The following is a 10735-nucleotide window of genomic DNA, read 5'->3' on the forward strand; positions in this document are numbered from 1 at the left end:
ACATCTGATTACAACACATCTGAACACATATAGTACTTCTCAACAGAATGCACATCCACACAAACAGTCATAGCATGACCAGTTCTCTTTCAGTCATACTTTGAGCAATAGCTTGGTCTCATGGAAGATCATCAAGATCAGTTTCTTCCACCACAGTCTAAACTTCAATACTCCAAACCACCATCTGGTTTAAGACTCTCAGAGCCATATTAACATCAGTTTGGGGAATTGTAGAACAGGTTTCAACAACACTATCAGGTTGGTACAAGATGTTTCAACATCTAATGTGACATCAGACTCAGGTGAGGTTTCTTTGGGGGACACAACCACAATTTTAGTGGGGGATAACAAAGTGACAGAATCAACAACTTTGAAAGATGACACATGAAAGAATTTAAAAAAATGTCATCAACAACCACAACATTCATACTAGACTGACCTATGGTTTTAAGAGATCTTGGTTTATCTAGAATTCCAATTTCAAAGGCAGATCTCACAGATTTTTCAACACTACCCACAACATTTGAACTGACAAAAAAACTTTTAACAGATGTAACAACATTTGACTCAACATTATGGGGTGACAACTGAATCAATGAGGTTATCAAAACGAGTTTGGTAGGTTTATTAACATCATCAACAAACATAGATAGGCTTTTCTAGGATCTTTTGAGAGATAAGATTAACCTGGATAATGGATTTAGAAATAGGTTTCCTAGATGATGCACATTTTGTTCACCAAGCAATATAGAAGTAGTTTCAGATGGATTCAAAGTATTCACAGACCTTTTATGCATTCCCTTTTGACACGTGGTTGATCACACTGTCCATTTCACTTCCTTGTTGATCTTACAGGAAACATGTCTCGAATAATGTTCTAACATTCAGTCAGACATTGTCTTCTTTTACTTGCATTGATCAACACATCTTCAAACATACTGTCTTCCACTTGATTCTAAGTGTTCTTCTTTCACTTAGACTTAGTGACACATACCAAGACATCTGAATATCACATTTGTGACATTTCTCAGTAATGAAGACTCCTGGAAAGTCCTTCAAAAAAAAACTGTAGAGAAAAATAAATTCTCCCAGACTCAACCATTTAACCACTCGAGAGATATGTGAATAACTGATATAATTATTCAGCTTTACATGACTAGAATCAATCATGCCTAGTTAATAATTTCATAATGTCACAACATGTTATCTGACATCATATTCTCATATGAGGCAAAGATCTCCAGAAGCTTGTACAACACTCTAGACAATTTATATGTACCAATGCAATCCACAGAAAAACACATGACTCTACCTGTCATAGATAATCAGGGCTCCATCTGAAGATGAAAACTCGAGCACTAAATGAAAACATGTGAAAGACTTCATGCTTTCATGTTGAAGGGCAACACCAACTCCTTCAGTAGAGTCGATTCTGAGTCAGATACTCTCACTTCTTGAGAATACATCCAAGCATTCTGACCTCTTCACTTTACAAGGACACATCTGATCAATGTCCTAGCAGAACCACACTATGTATCATGACCTTTTGAATAGGCAGGATGTCATGCATACAAGGTGTAAAGTCACTCACAAAGTCCAAAACATCTTAGTTTGCTTAAAAGCTTGACTAAGATCCTGATTATCAACCCTTTTCTAGAGTGACTTGCAACAGAAGAAAACCAAAGACAATTATCAAACCTCAGTATTTGACAATATTCTTCTGCCCTTACATTCACTAGTAGTTGTTGATACTAGTGGAATAAATAGTCATGCATTGCTAGAGCATACTATTAAAACAAGATCAGAACCTCCACATTCTGATTCACATAGTCAGAAACACGTCTTCTGACCACACAGCTTGAGCACTCCCATGCAAAGTCTCAAGCACCTTCCACAGAACAGCCATCAATAAATATGATGTTACAACATCATTTGGGACACCAGCTTCTGATTTTGGAACCCAATTACATTGATTCATAAATCACCATTCAAAAGAACTCATTGTGCATAGACATCCTTCAAGAAGCTCCCAATAGAGTACCATCAATGCAGATCATCCAGGTTTTTCAAAACACCTTCTCACACAAGGTAGGACATTAGATCTGACATCATTCTTCTGCACATATATGGCACCAACAGATAACATCCACTCATGACAGTTATTCTTATAAAAAGGTCATTCCAGATTAGGTCAGTTGCTTGACCTTGTACTCCACCCTGAGTAGAACCAGCTTCCTTGGCTGAAGGAGCAGATGTTGTAGAAGATGTTTCAACATTAATTCTGACATCAATCTCAATCCCATCGGTTTCATCCTGAACTATGGTCTGAAGATACCATAGTAGTCCATAACTCTTGCAAGGGGACACAGGAGAATCAACCATCAGTAGTTGATCAACCTTCAATATCAAATCATCCACACATGCAGGGACGTGCATATTTTACATCTCAAAAAAAATTCTTCTAATGTTCCAACCCCTTGTCTTACTTTGAGATGTTTGATGCCATTCTTCTGAACCTATAGAGGAGATTCCCTCTAACAGGTATCTGGAACACTTTGATCCAACATAATATCAGGTACTACAGATGTGACAGTACTTAGCACAACATCAGTCTTAGGTGCCAAAGATGTACCAACATTCGACGCAACATCATTTTCAGAGACAGATCAACAAACTCACTTGTGACCTTAGTGGAAGCATTAAATACATCAGATGGATTTCCCTTGATTAGTGTGCACCAGACAATGGAGAGAGGGATGCAACATATACTTCCTTTCTCTTCAACACAAACACATATCTTGAAGGGAAGTAAAAACTTCATCAATCTTAATTCAAAAGATATCTTTAACGCACAAGGTAAAGAATTAACTTCACCAAAAATACCAGAGAACCATAATCCTTTGGTCCCAAAAAAATAAATCCTCCTTGTTTAATCATGCATTCATACAACTAGATATTATCACAAGAATATAACATGCATGGTTAAAACATTATATAGCACATCAACACTACACACAACTTCAACTACCACTTACTTGGATCAGACATGAACTAACCCAAGAGGTCAACCATATGTTGATTGTGTCCCAACAAATTTATCTAAGACATGTTTCTAGCGTAGAAACCATCTCAGACACAGATGCCTCCTCTTCCAGGTCAGGAGAAGGTTCCAAACATATGTAACCAACACACACATTTGTTTAGCACCCAAGCATCTGCCATGCCCTACTGTCATCCAACAAGATTCTGCAGAATCTGCTCGTCAGATGTTCCGTCAGATGTTCCAACATCTGATAAGACATCAGTTCCCTTCTAACGGAACACACCAAGAAATCCTTTATCAAAGCCAATGGAGGTTAGCCTTTTAGAGTTGGAAGCAAAAATAAATTGCTCATAACTTCCTTCAGATTCCTTTTCAACAAACTCATACATGAGTGCTTTTATGAGTGGACTTAAGATCACCCCCAAGTATCTTTGGCATCTCTAACAAGTTAATCAAAAAACTCTCCTCGAGCATCACCACACCAGGGCTTACATCATAGAACGGAGTGGTGCATCCTCAACAAACAAAACCACCAGGAGTTTTCCATCAGATATGTATGCAGCGGAATTCAAACCACAAAACTCCTCAACAAACTTCAGGCACACTACAATAACACATGTTTGAAAATAAATCAAACCATACAACAACTCATCACAAGATCTACACGCCTGAACAACAAAAGATAGGTCTAATACACACCCTATCATGAATAGTCCATCCTCCACTTCTAGGGACCATTCAATCAATGTGAACTTCTCCAAGTTCAAACAAATTTTCAGTATTCCTTACTTGCCCATAACCAGAAAGTATCTTCCCTAGGATCTCATCCAGAAAACAGAACAGGATGCCTGCTCTGATACCAATTGAAATTCTGGTATAGCAGAACCAGATGTTGTATAGAATGTCGAGACATCTGGTCTGACAAAAATAACACGGCAAGGCATATAACATTAAAACGGATACTGCGAAATAATGTTTGATCAGATGTTCCAACATTCAATTTAAAAAGAATGTCATACTTAATGTTGGAACATCTTACGAAACATAATAAAATCAACAAGTAAATAAACTGCACAGGAAATTGTTAACCCAGTTCAGCCAACATGCCTACTCTGGGGGATACCAATCCAGGAAGGAAATCCACTAATAGCTCTAGTCACTAAGACCTCCAGCAAACCCTCGGTTTACGTCTTACACTAAGACCTCCAGCAAATCCTAGGTTTACGCCTTATGACCTCGACACTACTCATGTAACTTCTGCCTAGGAACTCCTAGACATGAGATCCCATCTCACTTCCACTCACTCAACACAACCTGTGTTGTTTATAAAATGTTGGGAAAGATGTGGCGACAACTTGCCAAGACAACACTTCACTTTTGCTTAAAAGCTTCAAGTGAATTACACATGGTAAACTCCGTACTTCAAAGCTTAGGAGTAACCTTAAACTAATAAACTTACTTCTTAGCTCGTGTTATAGAATCCACAAGCAAGAATTACAATCAAATACAAACATTATCTCCTTGCTTAAAAGCTTCAGAGATATTACAATACTCAACTCATTACCTAAAGGTTTCTGAGTGAGGACATAGTGACCATCTCACAACCCGAGTGGTTCACTTACACCAACTCTCCTAGAGAGTGGCTTAAAGACACGAAACCCTAAAGACTACATCTTTGATGAAACAATGGTTTCGGTTCAATAAAATCTTGGCCTTGAGTCTTCTTTATATAGACAGAGCTAGCACGCTCCTGATCGTCCAAGATAAGCTTCAGAACACAGCTGGTCTTTGAGTCACGTCCAGCTAAGCAAATCAGACCTTAATAAAAACTTTCCTAAAATAGTTGATCCTCTTTAGGAAATAAACAATGTGTTGAATCATTCCATTAAGTCTTGATAAGAACATATCTGCACTAATAACGTCTTGATCAGATCAAATCTTGATATACACGTTTGTAGAGTGGATTTCCATATATAGCAGATACGTGTAATAAATGCGCGAGATTTGGGCAATCTGACTGTCGTACCCAAACATGTTACAACATTTGGTCCAACATCTTTTGTACCTAACATGTTGAAACATTTGGTCCAACATCTTGCTTGTATATTTGTTTTAGCAAAATGAGGCCAACACACAAATATCCAACACTTTTTTTCAAAAAAGTTAATGTTTTTGCTAATAATCTTTTGTCCAATCTTTATAAATATAAGGAGTTGGTCGATTGTCAGGACTACTTTCTAATGTTAGTAAAAAAAAAATAGATAAAATAAATTTTACTAATGGTTGTTATGCCCTGTATGATTTTTATCATATTCGATATTTGAGTATGAGTTAAGTTGGTTTATCTTTGCTCCAATAAGTTTCAAATTAATATGAATGTCAAATTCGATAATACAGTAGTTTTTTTGTAAGAGATAATGAAGTAGTTTATCCAACTCAGAATCCTCCAATGAGATTTATAATATAAATAAAAACTTATGTTTCAACATCGATTGTTTTCCAGGGTCAATTATATGTTATCATTTCCATAGTTATTTTGAAGAATGAGTTAAAGATATTGCTAATCAAATGCACAGTGTATGAGTATGACCACAAACTGTTTTCATAGCGACATGACAATTTATGGATTACCAACTTATTTTGGTAGATGCAATAGAATTCATTGTAATCTTTTCGAAATGTATAAACACATTTTTAATATCTATCTTATATTTACATCACTTTTTTATTATTATTATTATTTTGTTGTTGTTGATATTATTATTATAATTTTCATAATACTTATTGATTCAATTTAAACGAATGATTTTTCAACATTACAATATAAAATACCGCATAATACCCGTGCTTCGCACGAGTGTGGGACTAGTTATTGTGAACACGTATAAATACATAAATTATTGATTGATTATTGCTAAGATGATTTTAAACTAAAATGCGGAAAGCAAAGCATAGCTTTATCTTTTTGTTTTGTATATTGAATCAGCTGCTTTATCTTAATTTCTCTCTCAAGACAAATATAAAAAAAATTCACTTTTTATATTCATTGAATAATGAATGTATTTGGACTATTTTATATAATCTAAATACATTTATTATTCAATAAATCTAAAAAGTTAATTTTTTTTATATTTGTGTCCGGATGGAGTAAGTTATAACTGTTACTTCCTTTAGTCCTAATTATAAGAAAAATTTTACTTTTTATGTTCATTGTAAGGTTAATATATCTAAACTATAATATAGTCCAAATATATTAATTTTTTAATAAACCTACAAAATAAAAGTTCTCTTATAATTAGGATCGGAGAAAATGATCTTGTTAAGGAACTGCAAGAAAATGCTTCTGTATGATCACCAGGTGATGGTACTTTTTTTATTCTTCTTCTTTTCTTTCCATTTTTTATTCTAAAGGTAGTTGGTGGCAAGTGATCTTCACGAGGACGAATATGATCGCTCTGGAGGACTGAAGATGTTATCGTGAAACTTGCGATGTTACCTAAGAATTTTATGGTAATTGGATGCAAGATATTAAAGAAGGTGGAAAACACTTTGACGGTTGTAGGTGAATGTGATACTAAGGAACAACTTGCGATGTTACTCTGTTTTTCTAAAAGAAACTAAACTACTTAGGAATAGACTCGGTGAACAAGTTGATTATTTATTTACTGGTTAGGGGTTAAATTAAAATAATTAACAAATATAGTAGTATTATTTTATAACCTCTCTATAAAAGAATGAGTGGACAATGAGAAGGGTGGCAAACTATATAATAAAAAAATTAATGGCAGGGTGGCTGATAGATAAATTGCAAGTATACAATTATCGTCAAGTAGTATTTAAAATATCGTGTCCACGAGAATTGTCTTTAACTTTGAATCAAAACAATTAAACCAATGCTTTAAAAGAAAATAAAAGAATATTTCGGGGTTTTGTTCATAAGAATTTGTTGAAAACGAATATTGGAATTTTATCGAACGGTTGGCGGGCGATTGGATCTCTTCGGTTCATTTCATAGTAATTTGTTTGGTGAATCATATTATATACTCATGAACTACTCAACTAGTTACAAGATTGAATCAATAAAATGATTATTCCCGATCTCTTGGATAATAATCCTCTCACTTAATCACAACTCCTCAATCTCTTGAGTGAATTTGTGTTTAACTAAGGTTTTCACAAGCATTGATTCCTAAATCACAATCAATAAACCCAAATCTCTAAAGTGATTATCAATTGTTCAATCATTCCTAGGTCCATAGCTAATTTCCATTCTCATGATCAACTATTAAGTTCATCACACAATTTCGTCAAATTATATGATGCATTAAGTGCAAGAAATAATCAATTGAAACTAGATCACAATCCAATTGCATACAATCAAGTTCACATGGTTCAAACAAAGTACAATGAAAATCCCCTAGAAATCCAATCTAAGAATTTAACCAAACATAGTGAAAGAGGAAATTACATGGATGAAAAGAATTGAAATCTTCATGACAAGAGAAATTGGATGTGTTTCCACACTTAATTCCTTGCTTGGATCCACCTTGTTGCTTGAACTCAGCTCCAAAGACTCACTTTGATCCAAAATTTCGTAACCTTTCCCCAAAAGATGAGTTTCCAACTTATACTTTTCATCCTGTCAGATCTATCATGCCCAACGTGATAAGCAACACGCTCAGCGTGAAACTTCCACGCCCAGCGTGACAGACCTATAGCAACACTTTTTTTTACAGCTTAAGGCCTTCAGCAACACTTTTGACAGCTTTTCGTTGTTTCTTCCAACATAACCCAACTCTTCAAAACCATGAATTTCACTTATTCTAAGCTTAAAAACTCATCAAAAGGTCCTCAAACTCCCTTGAATTAGGTCACTTTTAGTGTGTAATAACGGAGTTACCAGTGGCGATATATATGTATGCATAAGGATAGTGTAGTATGTAGTATGTAGTATATATATATATATATATATATATATATATATATATATATATATATATATATATATATATATATATATATATATATATATATATATATATATATATATGAAGGGTGGCGACCGCCCCTTTTCATCGGTACCTAGTTCCGTCTCTGGTGCATAATATATTAAATCAAGGTTTATGATGACAGTCCGTCATTTGTTAATTTTAAATGCAATTTCATAGTGTTTTAGTTAGATTTTAGAAGCATTGCATGGTCAAAAAGAAGAATTTATGAAAGAATTGACATGCAAAAGAGTTTGAACACTAAAGATCAAAGGAAAAAAATAACTCAGAATAATTGACATGCATGAATCAGTTAGTGAGAATGGAAATAGTCTCAACCGTTTGGCTTCTTCAAAATTACCATCTATCTTTGTTGTCTCACAAATTACAAAGAAATTTTTCAGGTGCTTATTGGCATCTTCATTGTACTTTCCCGCAAATTGATTCTTCTTCAGCTCACGCAACAACCTTGGATTGATTTCAAACTTGTTTACCGTCACAGGCTGATTTGTAATGGTTAGCCTGTTTCGGTTTCTATCACGGGCTCCATAGTCTCCGAGAAGTCTCTCCGGAGGTGGTGGATTATCGTCCGCCATCTCGATAACTTCCTCGTGTACTTGTTCGTCCGTGACAATGTTTACTTCACTACTTCCCTCTTTCTCTCTGAGTTTCCTTAATCGAGCCTCTTTTCGATTCGCACGAGCAGTCTTTTCGATTTCTGCGTCAAAGAGAAGTTCAGCTGAGGCCTGGCCTCGCATAAAAGATTAGACAAATAGTGAGTAATAGAAAATTGAATAATAAAAATAAAAGCAAAATTTTGTTGCAGAGCAAAAAATTTCAATTAAGCAAAAATAAAAATTCAACAATGATTTGGCAATCCCCGGCAACGGCGCCAAAAACTTGATGACAATTTTCGCAAGTGTACGAAATCGTGCAAGTAATATATTTAAAACGGTAAGACCGAGTGTCGAACTCAAGGATCGCGTTATACTGTTGAATTGTGATTTTTACTCGATTGAACAAAAGATTTCAGTTTGTTTGGTTGCAATAGCAATAATATCTCCTTGTAGTCCCTCATAAAACCACTTTAACTAGCATTCTGGATAAACTGTTTAACATATAAATGTTGGATGTTTTACATATGTTGTAAAGGAGAAAAGGATTTTTCATTTGTGTGGTAGCTCATTTCTGTCAATTGCCACAGTTTAGGTCTAATTTTCGGACAGAGTGGAAGCGGGAAAAACAACTCTCTTGCAGGTCTTACATCTTTTTACTCTTTTGTAAATCTGATTTATTGAACATTCATGTTATCTACCTGTCTAGTTAATCTCCAGAGCCGTTGGTGCCGGAAAGGGTTGGTATTGTCTTCCAATTTTCTGAGAGGTACAAATATAAACTAATAAAATATGGTAATAGGTTTTGTTACTTCATAATTTGCATTTTGTGTAAATATTGAGCTATAATGTTATAGACATCTACTGCATTGTTTCAATTTCACTCTATAATATATATAGTTCTCTTGATTATGAAAATGTATTACATGATTGTTTAACATGACATATAAGTAAAGTGTTATACAAATCTTTGTTTCAAACACTTGTCTAACTTGCAACACAATACACCCATGTTTCATAATTTTGGCTTCATGAAGAATTAACAGTGAGTGCAAAAGTTTGAAGGACAAAGCTACTTGAACAAGGCTCGACTGGTTAGATGATAGAGAAATCGACGTGAATTTGCTAATTTCATGGTCTGAAACATTGTTGAGGGTAAGTAACTTGATAAAAAAGTTCGGCCGAAAAATGTTATATAATTTATTTCAGGATTTAGATTTGTAATTTATATTTCTTTTGTGGATACTAATTGCAGCTTAAGCAGCAAATAGTGGCAGCTGGTGGCTCAATCCTTATGATGGAATGGAAAAGTGAGTGGATATGTAGAGATAATACACATTTCACTTAGATTATGCATATGTGCCTCTGGCATTTTGTTTACTCCATATGCAATTGCATTTTACATCTCATTGTAATGTTGGTTTTTTTGACAGTATGATTGTATTGTTGGTTAATCATAAAGAAAACATGTTTTTGAATCTGTGTCATGTATTGGCTACGTAGTGTTGGATATTGATACTAATATACTATTTTAAATTGCACTTAATTTGATAACAAAATTATGAACTCTAGTATGAGTATCATATTCTTTTAAAGAATGCATTAAAAATACATTTTTTTATTCTATGGATGAGTAGCAAAATTAATTTAGTAGTTCTTTTTAACATTAGGAAAAGAACAATTAACTGTGCCAAAAACCACCTGAAAGCTTTTTTTTTTATTTTTAAAAAGTATTGCGACGGTTTTAAACCGACGCTAGAATCAACGACAGTTTCAAACCGTCGGGGAAGGGTGAAAAAAACTTCTTGCACTTTTAACTTTGCGACGGTTTAAAATCAATTGACGACGGTTGGAAACCGACGCTACGTATGTTGTGACGGTTTGTGTGGCGGTTTTGAAAACTGTCGCCATTATGTGCGACGACGCCAGGATTTGCGTCATTACTGCAACCGTCGTTATGCGCGTTTGCGGCAGTTTAAAACCGCTGCTAATCCCTTCCAAAACCGTCGCTTACTAACAATTTTCTTGTAGTGTATTCCTACTTATTACTCTTTCATAGTTAATTATAAGCAAAAGTTACTTTTTAGATT

This window comes from Trifolium pratense, linkage group LG4, assembly GCF_020283565.1.
Source record: "Trifolium pratense cultivar HEN17-A07 linkage group LG4, ARS_RC_1.1, whole genome shotgun sequence".
NCBI classification, from domain to species: Eukaryota; Viridiplantae; Streptophyta; class Magnoliopsida; order Fabales; family Fabaceae; genus Trifolium; species Trifolium pratense.